The sequence below is a fragment of the Schistocerca nitens genome, chromosome 1, assembly GCF_023898315.1.
Source record: "Schistocerca nitens isolate TAMUIC-IGC-003100 chromosome 1, iqSchNite1.1, whole genome shotgun sequence".
In the NCBI taxonomy this organism is placed as follows: domain Eukaryota; kingdom Metazoa; phylum Arthropoda; class Insecta; order Orthoptera; family Acrididae; genus Schistocerca; species Schistocerca nitens.
The window spans coordinates 933,597,086-933,618,477 of NC_064614.1; positions in this window are offsets into that span (position 1 = coordinate 933,597,086).

The following is a 21,392-nucleotide window of genomic DNA, read 5'->3' on the forward strand; positions in this document are numbered from 1 at the left end:
ATCTCAATCAGCTGCGCCTCTGTCGTCGCACTGGATCTGCCGCTCCCCGTCTGCTTTCAGCGACGGTGCCGTCCGGTCAGTGCCCTGGGGACCCATCTACTGGCTCGCCTGAGCCCCAGGTGTTCCCGACGATGCCTTCCATTTTGCCCCATGGCGACGCGCCGCCGCGGCCGCCGCCGCCGCCGCCGCCTGTTCTCCCGCCGGCGCCGCCCGCAGTGGACGCGTCGCTGCAACCGCCGGGCGCCTCCCTGGGTCACGCGCCGCCGATCGCTTCCCGTGACCAATTGTCCTCCGCCATGGAACTCTTGCCCGCTCCGGACCATATGTCGTCTTCGCCCGCCGGGTGCCCCGGCCCGATGGAGGTCGACCCTTCGGCCCCTCCTGTCTCTCTACGGACGCATACACCGCATGTTGGCGTGCACCCTGGAGTAGATTTTCAGGCGTTTCCTAGCTCCCCTAGGACCGAATGGCAGGGTGCGGGTGGCACAGCCTCGCCTGTTGTTAGGCTCCCCACCTCGTCGCATACGTCAACATGGCGTCCTTCCCCCGGTGGGCGGAAGCCTTATGCCACAACCGTCCGCCGATTTGCGGGGGAGGAATGTGGTGTCACCGCCAGACACCACACGTCGGACCCGCGTGTCGCCACTATCAGTGATTGCAGACCGAGCGCCGCCACACGGCAGGTCTAGAGAGACTTCCTAGCATTCGCCCCAGTTGTACAGCCGACTTTGCTAGCGATGGTTCACTGACAAATTACGCTCTCATTTGCCGAGACGATAGTTAGCATAGCCTTCAGCTACGTCATTTGCTACGACCTAGCAAGGCGCCATTACCAGTTACTATTGATGCTGTAAAACATGTACCGTCAAGAGCGATGTTCACCAATTATGGATTAAAGTTAAGTATTCCAACAGATACGTACTATTTTTGCTAGTCTCATATCCCTGACCTGTTCCAGACCTCACGCCAGTCTGCGTGAGCTTAAACGCGTGCCTTTCGGCTTCCTGTCATAGTGGATTGGCTGTCTTGCCAGTCCACAACATAAACTTTAAAATTTTAGCTTTTCAGGAAACTCAATTTAAAGTTCAACTTTACTTTTTTCCTTATATCTTTTCTTCATAAGGCACCACATTTGTACTCTGGGTCGTTTTTCCATTCAAGGCGTCTCTTATTGTTTCTTGTTGTCTGTCTTCTTTCCTTTACCAGGTCTTCAACTGACTTTTCAGCTGCAGAGACGCGCTGTAAATCTATTTTTCTCAGGATGTCTTGAGTAAAATTTCATATCTTGAAGCCCATTCTAATACCTTCATCTTCCCGACGTTTCCATCATTAAATGCAATAACTGCATCATAAGTTGCAACTCTGACAACAGTAGCAAATGCAAATGTGTTTTTAGGGCATCGTTTCCATATGAGTGAATTTAGTGACTCATTTGGATTTTGGGATTTGCCACGAACACACTTTTTGAGAAGTGCAGGATCGGCCAGAAACCTGTAAATGGGCTTGACAAGATCCAGGATACAATTTGGAAGCCTCTCCTTGTGCATGTAGGGGTTGTTATACCTCTGAGCTTGACGTGGCAGGGAGGCCGCGTACCACTTTTAATTAATTTTCAGGCACTTCAAATGTGATTTCAACATTGAAACTTTGGGAACCTATTGTCCATGAGTCGTACTAACAAATAAAAAATAAATCGAAAGTTGACATTTTTCGTCAATTTCATCAACGTCCCCCCTTAAGAGAGGGTGAACCCTAATATTTGGATTTTCTGGTGGCTGCAGTTCACGTCGCCAATTTTCATGTAATATTAAGGAATGTGAAGCTTGTGACTTATGTATGTAGCCACTTCCGCAATATTTCCTACATCTTAGATATTGTCGTTTGGGCAGATTGCTGTTTGCTTTCTGATGCATGTTGGCAAGGTAGTTGTGGCAGCGGACGACGCATTCCTGTTTCCTGGGCCCGGAGCAGAGACGTGTTTTTTGCCTGCTGCGGCGACACTTCCGTCATCGCACGATGTCTAGGTTTGCCCACAGCCAGGCACCTCTATCAGCTGCTTCGTGTTAGCTCAAGTTAAATAAATTTGATCGGTTTGGTACATGCCACGGTGGAGTGTTGCCAAATTAATTTCAGAACACTACATCTATTCAAATATTGAGAGTTAAGCAAGCACACAAGCCTTAAGCTATGTTCTGCATGTCCGTAATAATTTTCCCTTTGAGAGTTGGTTTAAATCTTGCATACCCTATTTTCTAGTTCTGGATCGTGTTACATTGTAAAGGTTTTTACTTATGAGTATGAACTGTTGAGCTTTTTTACCCGCAGTCAGTAGGTAACTCCTTTCATTGCCAAACTTGTGTGGTTGCTGCCAGTTTGCTGTGACAACTGGTTGCTGTAGATTGTCGCCTTTCTTGCATTTTGAGGGATTGTATATTTATTTAAGGGTCGTTATTAATGTTTCTGCTGGTGTGTACCAATTGGGGGTCACAATTAAATTGTATGCCTTTCCAACTTTTCTTGTATTTGGGGGGGATTGTGTATTTTATTGCTTAACGGATTTTATTAAAGTTTACAAATTGTTAAGGGCTTCCCAACAGCCACAATCTGGTGTGACTCGTTATTCCTTCTATAGTTTGGCTGGGCGTTGTTTGTTTTAATTTGTAATCATAATAATTTTTGTTAAACAATAACGAAATATGTGGGTCCACCTTCCCTGTGTTTTCCATTAAAATTATCCCGACGTTTGCTGTGAAGTATCACATACGGTAAGATTTATTACTATTTCATTTGCAGTTTAAGCATGGGACTAAGGAAATCGTGGTCGTAAATTAAAATATAGATTTTTACTGCTAAAAACAAGTCACACCATATATCAACAACATAAGCTCGTAGCCACTGTGCAAATGGGCGACAGCAAGACTCAGACAATGCATTACAGCATTGTCCATTGACAGATTTCAACTCTGAGTACAAAACTACTAGATACAGTTGCTTACAAACATTTCTTACGATAATGGTGCATATTACTATTGGAGGTACGAGGCGCGTTCAGTAAGCAATGCAATACATTTTTTCCTCCGCCGACTATAGTTGAAAAATTCAAAATTTTTTGTACTACATCGTGGAATATTCCCGCTTCGGCTCGTATTATTTCATGAAGTTCCGATGCGGCATTACATGCAGAGAGCTGTCATTGAGTTTATTTTCGCAGAAAACCAGAGCATCGCAGATATTCGTAGGCACTTACAGAATGTCTACCGAGACATGGCATTGGACAGAAGTACGAGGCGTCTCTCGTCGTCGCAACAAGGTCGCTCAAACCTGGACAGCCGGCCGCATTCAGCTGTGACTGAAACGTGCGGACACACTCATTCGACATGGATCGCAACCAAACACGCCGCTGCTCAATAGGACGTCTCTGTTGGCAACACTGACACACTCGTCATACGGTAGGGCTCTCAAAGGTGTCTGCCCTCTTGGTTCCTCACTGCCTAATAGAAGAGCATAAAGAGCAACAAAGGACCATCTACACGGAATTGCTTGCGCCTGTTTTACATTATTGTAATGCTCGTAGTTTAGTTCTCGAAACATTGCTCAGACTATTGTAAACCTCGTAACCATTATACAAATGTCCGACGCAGAGGCGAAACGGAACCGTATTGTGTTCCAACCCTCCTCTGAAAGTGTTAAATAAAGTGTAAATGTTCCCTTACTTTCTACCCTAGAAGCACAGACCGTAGTCAGCGGTCAGCCTTCAGAAAATAAATAAATAAATGCTTGCGCTTAACGAGGCCAATCGTGACATTTCTTCTGTCGAACATCGTCACAAGCGATGAAACATGGGTTCATCATTCCGAACCGAAATCGAAACAGCAACCCTTGGAGTAATATAACACCATCTCTTCTCCGAAAAAAAAGTTCAAAGCCGCACCTAAAGTCACGGCGGCGAACTTCTGAGACTCTAAACGGGTTATTCTGTTTGACGTCCTCCCTCACGGTGCAACTATCAACTCGGAAGTGTGTTGTGCTACGCTCAGGAAACAGAAGAAACAACTTCAGTGTGTCATTCGCCTCAAAAATGCAAACGAACTTCTCCTCTATGAGAACGCAAGGTCTTACACAAGTCTGCGCATCCGAGAGGAGCTCACAAAACTTCACTGGACTGTTCTTCATCCACCCTACAGCCCGGATCTTGCACCTTCTGACTTCCCTTTGTTTGTCTTCATGAAGGATGCACTCCGCTGCAGCAATACGTGGATGATGGAAAGGTTATTGATTCAGCAAGGCGTTGGCTCCGACGTCGAGCAGTAGAGTGGTACCATGGGGGCATACAGGTACTCCCAGTAACGTGGGGTAAGGCCGTCGCACAGAACAGAGATTATGTTGAAAAATAGGGTTTGTAGCCAAAAAAGTGGGGAATAATATGGTGGATTGGAATCCTGGATAAAATGAACCTGCTTTCAGAAAAAAGTGTTGTGTTACTTACTGAATGACCTCGTAATTTCACGACCAAGTTGACATAGCTTTCTAATACATGCTTTCTCACACACTATTCAACACAATCTTCTCAAATTCTACTGTGCTAACAATTTTTATCTACACCCTTGCCTGGATCTCTGTGACTTGAATGACCAGTTTCTGTTCGTTCAAATAGTTCTTAGCACTATGGGACTTAACATCTGAGGTCATCAGTCCCGTAGACTTAGAACTACTTAAACCTAACTAACCTAAGGACATCACACACATCCATGCCCGAGGCAGGATTCGAACCTGCGATAGTAGCACCAGCGCGGTTCCGGACTGAAGTGCCACAGCGGCCGGCACCAGTTTCTACACACATCGGTAAAACTACTACTATTTCGGATGACACTAATTGCAAAACTTTTCCTAGTACATTCCTTGGACGTTCTGAGTGCTACATCCTGATTCACCTAGCATTAAATGCAAGTCTGCAGGTTTATCTAACGAATTACGCTCCTTCTTCTTTATATCAAAATGATTATGTAGATTAGAATCCTCTATCGTGTAAATAATTTTGCCTCTAAAGGTTTAGATAACATGTAAATCTAAAATTACGCTATGGTTATACTTAATATCTCCACACGTTGTTACCCCGACGTATCATATCAGCTAATTGGTCATTAATCCTATATTGAAACGTATTTTCACGTTTCGTCGAGTGCTCAGTTTTAATTTTATTTAGATTAAGACATAATTACATGAATTTAGATAATGTTAATATTTTTCCAAGCACAACAGGATTTATAGGTTTTACTGATAAATACTTTCTCATAAGTAATCGCGTCATTTACAAAAACCAAAGTTTACTCGTGCGCATTATCAACAACATTACAATCTTTATGAAAACTTCCTGACATTTGTTTCTAGTAGTCGGATAACGTAGTCTTCTGATACAACACGAAAAGAATTGCTCTTGAAGACAGTCTTAACGAGCAGAACGAAACACACTTCACTACGATGATCGCGAAACGCACGGCGTATACGCAAACAGTTCTCAAACACTTTTACGAACTTTAAAAGAGCACAGATATATCGCAAGTGGTAGTTTTAAGGCATATACTGTGTTCAGGGGTCACAGATTTACCCAACCTACAGATATAATATTCAAACAACTGCTGAAAGCTTGATTCATTTTTAATGACAAATCAAACTTCAACCAGCAATACTCCAAATAAGCCGTGGTGCAATATTAAAGAGGGACTAAAACTTACTGGCACGTCCTGGGTCAGCTTTCAGGATGAGTAGTGTTACCAGCAAGTATGGCGAAATTATCGTCGTCACCATCGCATACCAAGTCCTAAAAGGAAAAATGTGGATTAGGCATAGCTATTTTTTACAATTTAATGTGTAGTCAGCTATTCTTAAATGTACACTTACATTGAAGACAAAATGTTATTGGTCAAACGCCTCACAGTTACATGTACTATGACAATTATACGTGATAATGTAAAACTGCATATCAGAATAGAATTCATACCCCGTTACGGTGGTTTCGCGGACAATATTCTGTATCGAATTATCACTATCTGGAATTACTTGCATAACAGAAGGTGCGAGTCTTAGAAGCATTAAGGTCACTGGAAGAATATGGCAGTATCAATTTAATTCCAATTATATTTCAAAACTTTTCCATGAAATTCCGCACACTTCTGTGGTCTTTGAAGCGTACACTATATGGGGATGAGGTCACTGATCGTATCGCTCTTATAAGCTGTTCTCCGTAACAACTTCACGTGAGAGGTTTACGATTTTACGACATGGCATAAAGTGAGGCGGGAAATGAACAGGAGATGATTGCAGACTTTAACTAAACACATCGCCTGATAAAAGGTGAAGCACCCAGAAGGGGCGGAGGAAACGAAATGAAACTTCACCGGTTGAGAGGGTCTGAGATGTTATTTCAATGATTAAAAAACTGGACTCAAATATATAAACAAGTATGACAGAACTTATTAGTATGACGTTGCACCCTCTGTGGCCTGATGCGTGCTGTGATTCGGTTGGGAAAGGTGCCGAAAAGCCTTTGTATCCTCTCCTCAGGCAAACTGACTCACAACTGTGGCCACTTGTCTCTGATAACCTCGATGATGATACTTGGACGGAGATGGCGTCCGAGTCGTTCTGAAACACTTTTTACCACCTGGGACAGATCTGAGGATCTTTCTGGCCACAAGACTACCTCAACATCAGGCAGACAGTTTATACAGGCACGCGCCATGTGTGCACGAGCGTTCGACTTGCGTGTCGACGGGCGTGAGATTATGATAGTTAGGACAACACAACAGCCAGTCTCTGAGCGGAGAAAATCTCCGACACAGCCGGGAATCGAACCCGGGCCCCTTGGCATGACAGTCCTTCGCGATGACCACTCAGCTATCGGGGCGGACTACAGAGGCGTCTATGAAATGTGCATATACGAGAGTTCCTCAAGGCTTGAACTACGCCGCCCGGAGTGGCCTGCCGGGCATGGGTGTGTGTGTTGTTCTTGGCATAGCTTAGCTTAAGTTAGTTTAAGTAGTGTGTAAGTCTAGGGAACGATGACCTAAGCAGTTTGGTCTTTTAGGACTCCTCACACATTTGAACATTTGAGCTTGAATTACTGTGGGAAGCACCTCGTATTTCTGTGCGAGGCACCAAATGTTCCAACCCCATGTGCATCGAAGTGCTTCGCAGGCAGCAACTAGCGTACTAATGAGAGCTTGTTTCCAGCTCCAAACATTATTGCTATGCATCGACTATGATACAGACTGGAACCCCTCACCAAAAAGCTAATACAGCAGTTTCGGTCTAGCTGAATAACACCGTAATGCGTTAAGCGACCGAGCCCTATAACCGAACGAAAATAGTACACGCATCCTACCTATGCATACTTTTTACGCATTGTTTTCACACTTCGTCACGATATAGATCACTGAGATATTCGTATCAGATCAGTTTCAAAGCTACATAAAGTCGCACGTGCGACTAGTTGTGTTCCACTAGATTACATGTTCTATGAATTGTACTTTGTACTTTCAATTGCAACCAAATACGCTTGTATATACGCCTGACTAATTCATTCTATGTCCGCAATGGTTCCGCAGTCTTTACGTGAACAAATGTCAGTGATGCGCTGTCCAGTCACATTAACGTGAATACCGCGTCGGGAAGACGCAGAACACAGTGCACTGTCGTCATGCGGTAGCAGAGAGACTTATCTGACATCCAAAAGGGCACGATCATTGGTTTGCGGGACAATGGTGGAAGCATTTCCAAAAGGGCTAAAATTATAAATTGTTCCCGTGGCGCCATGGTTAAAGTATACTGTGCATGACAAAATGGCGCTGTCCAAATCCGGCCTCGAGACAACTGTGGTACACTAGGGGTCGTATATGACAGGGGTGAACGACTGCTGCAGAGATGTGTGAGGAAGAACAGACGTGCAGCTGCTGATCACTTGACCGCCAAGGTTAACCAATAGACTACCAACGACGGTTCAGCGAACGTTGCTGCGTACGGTTATCTGAAGCAGGCGCCTGGTTCACACACCTTTGCTGACTGCTGTACATCGGCGACAAAAGCTGGAAATTGCGCGCCATTACCGTAACTGGACGTTCACTGACTGATGACAGATTAATCATGTTTTATGCTCAGTGAGATAGATGGCCGTTGTTATGTTCGGCGTGAAACTTCTGAAAGCAAATATCGTGGTATGCGTTATGGTCTGGGGAATGTTTTTGTGGCACTCCCTAGATGATCTCGTCATTCTGGAAGGCGCAAAGGGTCAACGGGGCCTTACGGAGGAGGAATGGAACGCCGATCGACGAGACAAAATGGAGAAAGTGTTACGTGTCGACACCACCCAAGAAGGAATCATCACCCACCAGCATGTAAGCTGCGCTGGTAACTTCTATGCGGCTACCGACAAAGGGCCTTTATCTTGTGTGTTGAAAGTTGAGACAGAAATGTAGGAGAACTCCACACTATGGCGATAGGGAAAGTTACACTACTCACCATTAAAATAGCTACACCACGAAGAAGAAGTGCTACAACCGCGAAATTTAACCGACAGGAAGAAGATGCTATGATATGCAAATTATTAGCTTTTCAGAGCATTCACACAAGGCTGGCGCCGGTGGCGACACCTACAACGTGCTGTCACGAGGAAAGTTTCCAACCGATTTCTCCTACACAAACAGCAGTTGACCGGCGTTGCCAGGTGGAACGTTGTTGTGGTGCCTCGTGTAAGGAGGAGAAATGCGTACCATCACGTTTCCGACTTTGATAAAGGTCGGATTGTAGCCTATCGCGATTGCGGTTTATCGTATCGCGACATTGCTGCTCGCGTTGGTTGAGATCCAATGACTGTTAGCAGAATATGGAATCTGTGGGTTCAGGAGGGTAATACTGAGCGCCGTGCTGGATCCCAACGGCCTCGTATCACTAGCAGTCGAAATCACAGGCATCTTATCCGCGTGGCTGTAACGGATCGTGCAGCCACGTCTCGATCCCTGAGTCAACAGATGGGGACGTTTGCAAGACAACAACCATCTGCACGAACAGTTCGACGACGTTTGCAGCAGCATGATCAGCTCGGAGACCATGGCTGCGGGTACCCTCGACGCTGCATCACAGACAGGAGCGCCTGCGATGGTGTACTCAACGACGAACCTGGGTGCACCAATGGCAAAACGTCATTTTTCGGATGAATCCAAGTTCTGTTTACAGCATCATGATGGTCGCGTATATGTTTAGCGACATCGCGGCGAACGCACATTGGAAGCGTGTATTCGTCATCGCCATACTGGCGTATCACCCGGCGTGGTGGTATGGGGGCCATTGGTTACATTTCTCGGTCACCTCTTGTTCGCATTGACGGCACTTTGAACAGCGGACGTTACATTTCAGATGTGTTACGACCAGTGGCTCTACCCTTCATTCGATCCCTGCGAAACCCTACATTTCAGCAGGATAATGCACGACCACATGTTGCAGGTCCTGTACGGGCATTTCTGGATAGATAAAATGTTCGACTGCTGCCCTGGCCAGCAAATTCTCCAGATCTCTCACCAACTGAAAACGTCTGGTCAATGGTGGCCGAGCAACTGGCTCGTCACAATACGCCAGTCACTATTCTTAATGAACTGTGGTATCGTGTTGAAGTTGCATGGGCAGCTGTACCTCTACACGCCATCCAAGCTCTGTTTGACTCAACGCCCGCGTATCAAGGCCGTTATTACGGCAAGAGGTTGTTGTTCTGGATACTGATTTCTTAGCATCTATGCACCCAAATTGTGTGAAAATGTAATCATATGTCAGTTCTAGTATAATATATTTGTCCAATGAATACCCGTTTATCATCTGCATTTCTTCTTGGTATAGCAATTTTAATGGCCAGTAGTGTATTAGACGCCGGCCGGTGTGGCCGAGCGGTTCTAGGCGATACAGTCCGGAAGCGCGCGACCGCTACGGTCGCAGGTTCGAATCCTGCCTCGGGCATAGTTGTGTGTGATGTCCTTAGGTTAGTTAGGTTTAAGTAGTTCTAAGTTTTAGGGGACTGATGACCTCAGAAGTTAAGTCCCATAGTGCTCAGAGCCATTTGAACCATTCTTTTTTTTTTTTTTTTTTTTTTTTTTTTATTAGACGGAAATGTGAGTCATTATCCAAGCACATCACCAATATTACGGCCACGTTATTCCTATCACACAATTTACTAACATTATAAACCTGAACGGGGAAATGGCAACAAAGCCGTCGTCAGTGTTGTAACATTCAGATCACAGCGTCTCCCTCAGTTTGTTTATATAAATGGAATACGCTGTTCAGCTGATGTGTATGTACCCCCCGTTTTACAGTGCTACAATTGTGGCCTATAAAATCATTCAATGGAACACAAGATTGTTCAAGAAAGTCAAAACAGCCTTCGACATTTTCTGCTCAAAATTAATGTAGACATATGTGCCGTCACCGAAGCGCAGTTAAAACGGAACAAACGTTCGCTGTTCCGGGCCACTCTGTCATTAGATGGTTCAAATGGCTCTGAGCACTATGGGACTCAACTGCTGTGGTCATAAGTCCCCTAGAACTTAGAACTACTTAAACCTAACTAACCTAAGGACAGCACACAACACCCAGCCATCACGAGGCAGAGAAAATCCCTGACCCCGCCGGGAATCGAACCCGGGAACCCGGGCGTGGGAAGCGAGAACGCTACCGCACGACCACGAGATGCGGGCACTCCGTCATTAGACAAGATAGAGATAATGGGTAGGGTGGTGTGGCGTTGCTGGTCGAAGAATTCACTTTCCTGTTGTTTATATCGGCACTCGGCATGATACATTACAAATAATGGGTATCCGCCTGCGGATCAAGGACCTCCACCTGAATTTGGTCTCAGCATTGAAAGTGTCTAATGACAGCCTTTCCAAACAACACGTAACAACAATCATTGACTCTATTGGGAAACCCCTTCTGCTAATAGGTGACTTTCACGGTCATCGTACACTGTGGGGCTACCGAGTTTCTGAAAACTTTATAATAAGAAATGATGGCTCACCAACACGAATAGCCAGACCAAATGAAGTTCCGACGGCAGCAGACTTGAGCGCACCAACCCTTCCACAGTCTACCTGAACAACATGGAAAGTGATACCGGATACTTTAAGTTCCGATCACATGCCAGTTCAAATCATAATAAACGTACAACCTATGGAGAATGCCAGGTACGCAGTCAGCCGAAAATGGGACACAAATAAAGCCAACTGGGTCCTAAACGAAACATTGCTGAAAGAAAACTGAAATCATCCATCGAAACTGAGGGTCCCGAAATAGACTACGGGGCCTTGGTTTCGTTTATCAATGAAGCAGTGGAAGTCTCAATACCTCAAAAAGGACACAAGCGGACTACTCATAGGCCATCCCGCTGGTGGTGGGCTACAGAATGTGACGCATTCCTCGAGAAACGAAGGGTGGCATTACGGACATACAAAGCTCACTTTAATGATACACACTTTATTGCTCTTAAGAAAGCACTAGTTAAAGCTAAGAAAATTTCAAAAATGGCTCTGAGCACTATGGGACTTAACATCTATGGTCATCAGTCCCCTAGAACTTAGAACTACTTAAACCTAACTAACCTAAGGACAGCACACAACACCCAGCCATCACGAGGCAGAGAAAATCCCTGACCCCGCCGGGAATCGAACCCGGGAACCCGGGCGTGGGAAGCGAGAACGCTACCGCACGACCACGAGATGCGGGCTAAGAAAATTTTCACGCAGAAAAAAAAATCTGCACTGCAGTCTGCAAGGATACACAAAGACCGAGGATTGGTAATGTCATAAGGAACGTAAAAAACGGTTTGACAATGAACATGCAAACACCTCCATCATCTGACCAACGTATAGAGTCATTCTTGCATATGATAGCCCCACCCGCCGTCACGGACAAGGAAGACGAGGCGCAATGCGAAGAGGATAACTGTGTGATTACACAATTCCTTTCGCTGAAAAACTCCAGATTGCGTTCTGCCAAGGAAAGGGTGCACATGACCTGCATTATACTGACTAGCCAATGTTGCAACACCCCCACAAAGGGGAACTGCTGCTGCTCAAAATTTACAATAGCGAATAGGCACAAAAGATCAAAATCATCTCGGTGAGAAGATGTGTTGTCCCCATCCACAAACCAGGAAAAAGATATAGTAAACCCGAGTCGTATCGGCTTGGGGCATTGCTGCTATGTTCGGCGTAGGAAACGGAAAGGATTGTTAAGAGGCTCTTAGAATGGTGGTGTAAAAACAAGAAAATATTGGGTTTCACAAATAAAAAGGGACAACTGAAATCTTCTACGGTTACTTGCTGACATACAGATAAATTTCTCTGGGAATAATTATGTGATAGTTGCGTTCATGGACTTGACTACAGCATATGACAACGTCGTGTTATCAGTTTTAGGGAAAAAAACTGGAGAAACTTCAGATTCCAAAACCACTCGTACGTAACACTGGAAGCTTCCTGAGCAGTAGGAAGACAGTTGGTTGCAACACGGAACTACACTGGGACTCAGGGAAATTAGCAGAGGATTCCCGCAGGAATCCGTCTTAGCTTTATTATTGTACTATGTCTATACTGCCAGGCTTTTATGACCTCTTTGTGGGTGAAATCAAAATATTACAGTACGTAGTCGACGTATGCACCCAATCCGAAGACAGTACTCTTCAGTCACATCATCTGAAAATACGCACCGCCTTCTCATACGCCTGCATGAATGGTGCGCAGAAAGTGGACCCTAAATATCAGACAGCAAATCTACTATAACGATATTTTATCTCCACAGGATTGCACTTCCCCAAACAATGCAACCGGGACAGCATAATTTTCCAGTTACGAAAACAACACAATATCTTGGCATGATAAACCGTGAAAAACTAAGATGGACTCATCGTATCTGACATATCATGACTTGTGGAAAAGCATGCAACCTCGTCAGAGCTACAACTGGAGTATGGCTCCGATCGGCGCACAACTTTTTTTATACCCATCCCTACTAAGGACTTGCTCTGATTACGGACACGAGTGCTACGGATCAGCGTAAGACAGCACGCTCCATAAACTCGACACTAAGCAGTTACTGGAATATTCATGTCAACCCCAACTAAAGCATTGCTGGTTGAAGCGAATGAAGCATCGTTAAAGATTCGACGAATTTTCCTCTACAGAAATTCATCCTGCGCCTCTTTCTCGACGGATATGGATCCCTTGACTAAAAACACTGGGAATTAACATCGTACTGCGTGAGCGGACGATACTGAGTAAATAAGTAAGTTCCACTCGTCGCCGCTGAACTTGTGGAGACGCAAGCATTAAGGACCAAGGTGCGGATAAGTCCTCTTATACCACATTACAACAGGCCATTCGAAACGTCGACCTGGAGATTGATGCTAGAACCTGTTTAAAGTTGCAAAACCAGGATCCAACTAGCGCAACGTCAATGGAATTCCTGTCTCGCTATCACGTGGTGTATGCAGATGTGTCCAAGTGTACTGATGTCGCTGATAGCGCCTATTGGGTACCCCTAAGCAAACGATAAGGCCTGTACAAGCTGGATCCATATTCCAGTATTAGGACAGCCGAGGCGACAGCCATTTTGGACGCCCTGCTGTTCGCACAGACGACCACAGTAGACACAGTAGCCGTAGTCTCGGTAGTATAGCAGCCCTACAAATGATTAGGCACCATCATCATAGTTGTACGGACCCTTTAGTCGCAGCAGTTGTTGCCGTGTTTCGAGTGCAGCAGGACTATCGCAACTTCGTGATGGTATGGATGAAAGGATATCTGGGAATGAAGAAGAAAATGTCCGTGCAAAGCAAGTATCTTTACATGGAGCTCCTAAATATGGTAAACTTCCCCTCACAGATATGATACCTCTGCTCAGAAAGTGGTTGTCCTCGGACTCTCAAGAGGTCTGTTCGAAGACATCTAAAATCAAAGGCGATCAGTACATATAATTCGGGCCGTGATTACAAGAGTATCATGGTATTGAAAGACACATCAAGGAGCTTCACGACAGTTATAGCACAGCTGAAATTTAATCACTGGAAGTTCAACAAACACATCGAAACATGTGCCACATAAACGTATTTGCAAGTAATCTCAAAGCTCTTGGTGATCAGTTCTCAAGCAGCCTCCAAACCTCTTTAGCATCCGACAACATAACAACATATAAACTACTGTACGAGTCCATCAACAGTGGCAACATCATGATATAGTTCCCAGTGCTGCTGGCCTAATGCTCTTCGTAATTAGAATGCCAGGGGACGGCCATGCTCAATTAATTGACTATATTCGCACATGCTGTTCAGCAGGATATGGAATACTCAGGCTCTAAATATATGTCAATATACTTCCTGTATGTATTTGTCTGAATACGGTGTGTGTGAAACCCAAATCTATTTCTTGTATACTGTTGTCATGGTCTGTCTAGATTGTACTTACCGACCTACACAGGCATTCCGCTCTCTGTCCGCAGATTTTGAAACAATGTTTACTTGTCAGGCATAAGAATATTTTATTGTTAATTTACATACATAGTCATTAACATGGATTGTATTGGCAATATCCCAAATGTGTACTAATGGTGATTTATCATTTCTGATTGTGTTACCAGTAGGATTTTTATAGCATACAACCTCTGTGTATCCTGTGTCGGATTTTCGTCTTATTTACTCGTTTCAGTATGCTGTGGTTGTAAGACTTGTTTTATGTCGGAACCAGTCCCTTGTTAAGCCAATCTAACTTAGTACTAGGATACGACATTAACTAATATCTACTACGAATTGTCACGACGATAAAACGATTATGGTTTAACATCCTGTTGGCGACAAGGTCCTTAGTACAATCTCGTATTGGGAAGAATCTGTATCCGTTTTCGAGGAAAACGTCACACCATTGCCTTAAAGGGCTTAGGAAAACCAAAGAAAACCTTAATCTTGATGGCCAGAATACTGGATTCTCGAATGAGATTTCAGTGCTCAGCAACAGAACTCTTGGAGTTATATTTGGAATAAGTTGAGTTTACCTACTACGCTTGTTCAGCACACTAAGAACATAACCTCCATGGGAAACCGCTCTGGGTCGTGAAGACAGTTGGCTTTCCACACAATATTAACCGAACCAAGCTGCACTACACCTCTCACATCGTCTTTTCAATTAAGATTTGATCTAGGACACCACAGTGCACTCATGTTGTTGGCGTTGCTCATTTTTTATTGCCATTTCATGTATCCAGTGCTCCATCGTTACGAGCATGTGAATGCAGTATATTTGTGCTGACGCAAATGTGCCTATCTTTCTCCCTAATCACTATGGTTTTTTTCCTGAGATACTGCTGCGTTGTGAGCAAATCGGAGTGCGAACTAGCATTGTAAATACCTCTGCTCTCTGAACATTGCTTCAGTGAGATTTGACTATGGTTTCTTTATGTTTATTTTCGTGCTATTTATTTTCGAGGAGATATTTTTGTGTGTTTTTTGTATCTTGTAGAGTGATGAAGACGCAATCAGTCCTAACAATTGTTAATTGCCAACAATTGTAAGAGGTCGATGATTAAGGAATTTGTTGCTACCGCACTCGAGCAGATGTAATTTCGATGGATTGCTCACGCGCTGCTTGCGATATGTAAGCTATAAGAGAATCTCAAACCAGAGAGAGTGTTGTCAGCAGTAAGAACTGTGTAGCAGTAGGAGTAAGTAGTTGCTAGCGAGCAGTCGTGTGCATGGAGTTGGCTGGGCCGGTCGTGGGGAGCGATGGCGGAGCCTGAGCGTTGTTCAACAAATGGTTCTAATGGTTCTGAGCACTATGGGACTTAACATCTGTAGTCATCAGTCCCCCAGAACTTAGAACTAATTAAACCTAACTAACCTAAGGACATCACACACATCCATGCCAGAGGCAGGATTCGAACCTGCGACCGTAGCAGTCGCGCGGTTCCGGACTGCGCGCCTAGAACCGCTAGACCACTGAGCGTTGGAGTATAAGGTAAAAGCAGCCTCGCGCATATGTAGTATTGTTATATCAAGTCCCATGTAAATGTTTTAAAAAAGTCTCTTAATAATAATCTTTCTCATAAAAAGTAACTTTTGACAATCATTCATTTCAATTTAAAGAATTTACTAATTTCTCCAATCCATGGTCATCCCGATTATTGTAAAGAAAAATCAGTTGTTTCTTTTTATACATGACAAATCTATCGACCAGCATTGCACTGGGCTGTGCCACAAAAATTTCTTATAGGAGCAGATATATGTGCTTTATCCGGCGACTTCATTGAGGTAAGATTTTTCAATTTATTCAGTATGGTCTTTCAGGGCCACGACGCAACACTGCTGACGTCCAAAATTTACCAGTTTAAATTCCCAGTCAATTATTGAAAGGTTATAAGTGAGCCACAATTTTATTGAGAAATTAGTCACGTTATTATTGGTAGGTTACGGAATAATAAACTGTTGCTAGGTTACACTAAATGTCAATGCTATACATATTTTCACTGTTGGGTAGTTACGCTAAATGTGAATATTATTCGTATTATTTTATTGTGGGGAGGTTAGAGACTTCACAGAGGGAAAGAAAAATTTATCGCTGCATTGCAGGTAGTATGTTGTCGACGCACTGGTGGCTGCAATGGCTCCTGGCGTCATTGATAAGGCAGTTTTTCGTGACATTATTGGGTCCGATCTTTTGTTACGTGAACTGTAAATAGAAGTCATTTTTGGCCAAACATCCAGTCATATTAGGAAAGTGTATGTACACTGATGGAAAACATCGTCCACCAACAAGGAGTTGTGCCGTATATATTGAAGTTAGTAGGCGTGCTTCTACATCTGGAAGTTGATGTCTATTCAAATTTCGCCCCATCCGCATAACAGTGATGTAAGTAGCACCGCTTTGAGGATGCAAAGCAGGTTTACTTTAAATACACGCTGTAACGGTCGTGAGCGTTAGTTACCTTTGAGACTGGACGTGGTCAGTAAATGTTAGTTAAGAATGCCTTTAAGGCGACAATCGAGAGGGAGACGATCGTGTTAGGCGTATGGCTCTGGCGCACGGTACTGCAATTTGGGCACCAGTTACCACCACAGTGATACAACGAGCTGTTACAAATCGATTACTTCAAGAACACCTCCGAGCCATACGCCCTGTAGCGTGCATTTTGATGACCCCAAACCACAGCTCACTGGATGGCAGGAAGGAGGCTTTTGTGTCTTCTCATTATAGCTGGTTCTGCCTCGGTGCCAGTGGTGGCTGTGTGTTGGTTAGAAGGAGGCCAGTTGAGGGCCTACAACCAACTTGTCTGCGTGCTAGACACACCACGCCTGACGTTATGCTCCTGGGTATGCTCTCCATAGTGTCGACATGTTGCCTTGGCCTGATCGATCTCCAGATCTGTCTCCAATCGAGCACTATGAGACATCATCGGACGAAAACTACACCTCATCCACAAACAGCATTAACCGTCCCTGTATTGGCCGACCAAGTGAAACAGCCATGGAACTCCATCCCACAAATTGACATGCGGTACCTGTACAACACAATGCATTTACTTTTGCATGCTTGTGTTCAACATTGCGGCGGTTGCATCGGTTAATAATATACCAGCATTTCACATTTGCACTGGATTATCTCGTGTTTACATTAGCCCTGTCCTCAGCTCGTTGTCTAGTGGCCAGCGCTGTTGCCTCAGGATCACAGGGTCCCGGGTTCGATTCCCAACCGGGTTGGGATTCTCTCTGCCCGATAACTGGCTGTTTGTGTTGTCCTCATCGTTTCATCATCACCATCATCATTATCTTCATCATCATCATTCGTGACAGTGGCTAGATGGAACTGAGGAAAGGCCGGTCGGTGTGACCGTGCGATTCTAGGCGCTTCAGTCTGGAACCGCGTGACCGCTACGGTCGCAGGTTCGAATCCTGCCTCGGGCATGGATGTGTGTGATGTCCTTAGGTTAGTTAGGTTTAAGTAGTTCTAAGTTCTAGGGGACTAATGACCACAGATGTTAAGTCCCATAGTGCTCAGAGCCATTTGAACCATTTTGAACTGAGGAAAAATTACGAGTAGATTGTGTAAAAATTGTGACTTTCTATGGGCGCTGATGACAGCGCAGTTGAGCGCCCCACAAACTAAACATCGCCATCATCATCTTACATTAACTCTTGGTCTTGAAACTTTAATCACTTAAATATGTTCCTAGACGAATGTATTCCCGAAATTCCATTACTCTAAATTAATCAATTTTTTTATGCTGCGATTTTTACTTCGCCAGCGTATCGATTTCAATCTTACTTGATACGAATGTCACATACCTGTGGAAAGAATCACTGTAAGGTTAAGAACCAACTACCTTTCAGATGGGTGGAGGTGTGAGTGAAGCTCACGACACGAAAAGAAGCAAGACTGTATTCATCCAGTATTTGGAAATGAGAGAACTTAGTCACTTGCGACAAATTTCGCACACAATTTAAATCATTACGAGATTTTTTGTCACTCACACTCCAAAAAATGACGAAAGGAAAAAAGATTGTCGCTTACTACATTTTTCGCTGTTCATGCTGTACGAGGTGCATTCAAGTTCTAAGGCCTCCGATTTTTTTTCTAATTAGCTACTCACCCGAAATCGATGAAACTGGCGTTACTTCTCGACGTAATCGCCCTGCAGACGTACACATTTTTCACAACGCTGACGCCATGATTCCAAGGCAGCGGCGAAGGCTTCTTTAGGAGTCTGTTTTGACCACTGGAAAATCGCTGAGGCAATAGCAGCACAGCTGATGAATGTGCGGCCACGGAGAGTGTCTTTCATTGTTGGAAAAAGCCAAAAGTCACTAGGAGCCAGGTCAGGTGAGTAGGGAGCATGAGGAATCACTTCAAAGTTGTTATCACGAAGAAACTGTTGCGTAACGTTAGCTCGATGTGCGGGTGCGTTGTCTTGGTGAAAGAGCACACGCGCAGCCCTTCCCGGACGTTTTGTTGCAGTGCAGGAAGGAATTTGTTCTTCAAAACATTTTCGTAGGATGCACCTGTTACCGTAGTGCCCTTTGGAACGCAATGGGTAAGGATTACGCCCTCGCTGTCCCAGAACATGGACACCATCATTTTTTCAGCACTGGCGGTTACCTGAAATTTTTTTGGTGGCGGTGAATCTGTGTGCTTCCATTGAGCTGACTGGCGCTTTGTTTCTGGATTGAAAAATGGCATCCACGTCTCACCCATTGTCACAACCGACGAAAAGAAAGTCCCATTCATGCTATCGTTGCGCGTCAACATTGCTTGGCAACATGCCACACGGGCAGCCATGTGGTCGTCCGTCAGCATTCGTGGCACCCAGCTGGATGACACTTTTCGCATTTTCAGGTCGTCATGCAGGATTGTGTGCACAGAACCCACAGAAATGCCAACTCTGGAGGCGATCTGTTCAACAGTCATTCCATTTCTCTCCACTTTCTCGATCATGTCGTCAGACCGGCTTGTGCGAGCCCGAGGTTGTTTCGGTTTGTTGTCACACGATGTTCTGCCTTCATTAAACTGTCACACCCACGAACGCACTTTCGACACATCCGTCGATGAATTGCAATTGTTTTCACACCACGCAGATTCAGAAAAAGAATGATTGCACGCTGTTCAAGTAAGGAAAACGTCACCATTTTAAGTATTTAAAACAGTTCTCATTCTCGCCGCTGGCGGTAAAATTCCATCTGCCGTACGGTGCTGCCATCTCTGGGACATATTGACAATGAACGCGGCCTCATTTTAAAACAATGCGCATGTTTCTATCTCTTTCCAGTCCGGAGAAAAAAAATCAGAGGCCTTAGAACTTGACTGCACCTCGTAAAACTTCATCAACCATTACTTTTTAATTTTTTACTTCTTTACTACTAGCTGTGTTTACAACACATTTTGCAGACGGTATTCAATATATAACTGAATATACTTGCTAAAACATACATTGCGGAGACAGTTCAGGAGATACTACATTCTGTATACTGAGATGCGTGAAAAGCGCCGCTCCGAGCATGAGGTTCTACATTATCAATTTTTCGCTACTAACTTTACTGAAGAGCCAAAGAGACTGGCGATACACCTGCCTAATACCGTGTAGGACCCCCTCGAGGACGCAGAAGTGCCGCAACACGGCGTGGCATGGATTCGACAGAGATCTGAAGTAGTGCTGGAGGAAATCGAGCTGTGGCCGAGCGGTTCTAGCCGCTTCAGTCCGGAACCGCGCCACTGCTACGGTCGCAGGTTCGAATCCTGTCTCGGGCATGGATGTTTATGATGTCCTTAGGTTAGTTAGGTTTAAGTAGTTATAAGTTCAAGGGGATTTATGACCTCAGATTTTAAGTCCCATAGTGCTCAGAGCCATTTGAACCAATTTGAGGAAATCGAGACCATGAATCCTGCAGGGCTGTCCATAAATCCGTAAGAGTACGAGGGGGTGGAGATCTCTTCTGAATAGCACGTTGCAAGGCATCCAAGATATGCTCAATAATGTTCATGTCTGGGCAGTTTGGTGGCCAGCGGAAGTGTTTAAACTGAGAAGAGTGTTCCTGGAACCACACTGTAGCAATTCTGGACGTGACCAATTGCTCTTCTGGAACTGCCGAAGTCCGTCGGAATGCACAATGGACATGAATGGATGCAGGTGATCAAACAGGATGCTTAAGTACGTGTCACCTGTCAGAGTCGTATGTAAACGTATCAGGGATCCCATATCACTCCAACTGCACACGCTCCACACCATTACAGAGACTCCACCAGCTTGAACAGTCCCCCACTGACACGCAGGGTCCATGGATTTATGAGGTTGCCTCTTTTCCTGTACACGTACATCCGCTCGACACAATTTGTTGCGAGACTCGTCCGACCAGGCAATCAGTAGTCCAATGTCGATATTGACGGGCTCAGGCGAGGCGGAAAGCTTTGTGTCGTGTAGTCATCAAGGGCACACGAGTGGGCCTTCGACTCCGAAAGCCCATATCGATGATGTTTCGTTGAATGGTTCGCACGCTGACACTTTTTGATGGACCAGCATTGAAATCTGCTGCAATTTGCGAAAGGGTTGCACTGCTGTTACGTTGAACGATTCTCTTCAGTCGTCGTTGGTCCCGTTCTAGCAGGATCTTTTTCCGGCCGCAGCGATGTCGGAGATTTGAAGTTTTACTGGGTTCCTGATATTCACGGTACTCCCATGAAATGGTGGCCGGCGAAAATCCCCATTTCATCGCTACCTCTGTGTCCCACCGCTCGTGAGCCGACTATAACACCTCGTTCAAACTCACTTAAATCTTGATAACCTGCCATTGTAGCAGCAATAATCGATCTAACAACTGCGCC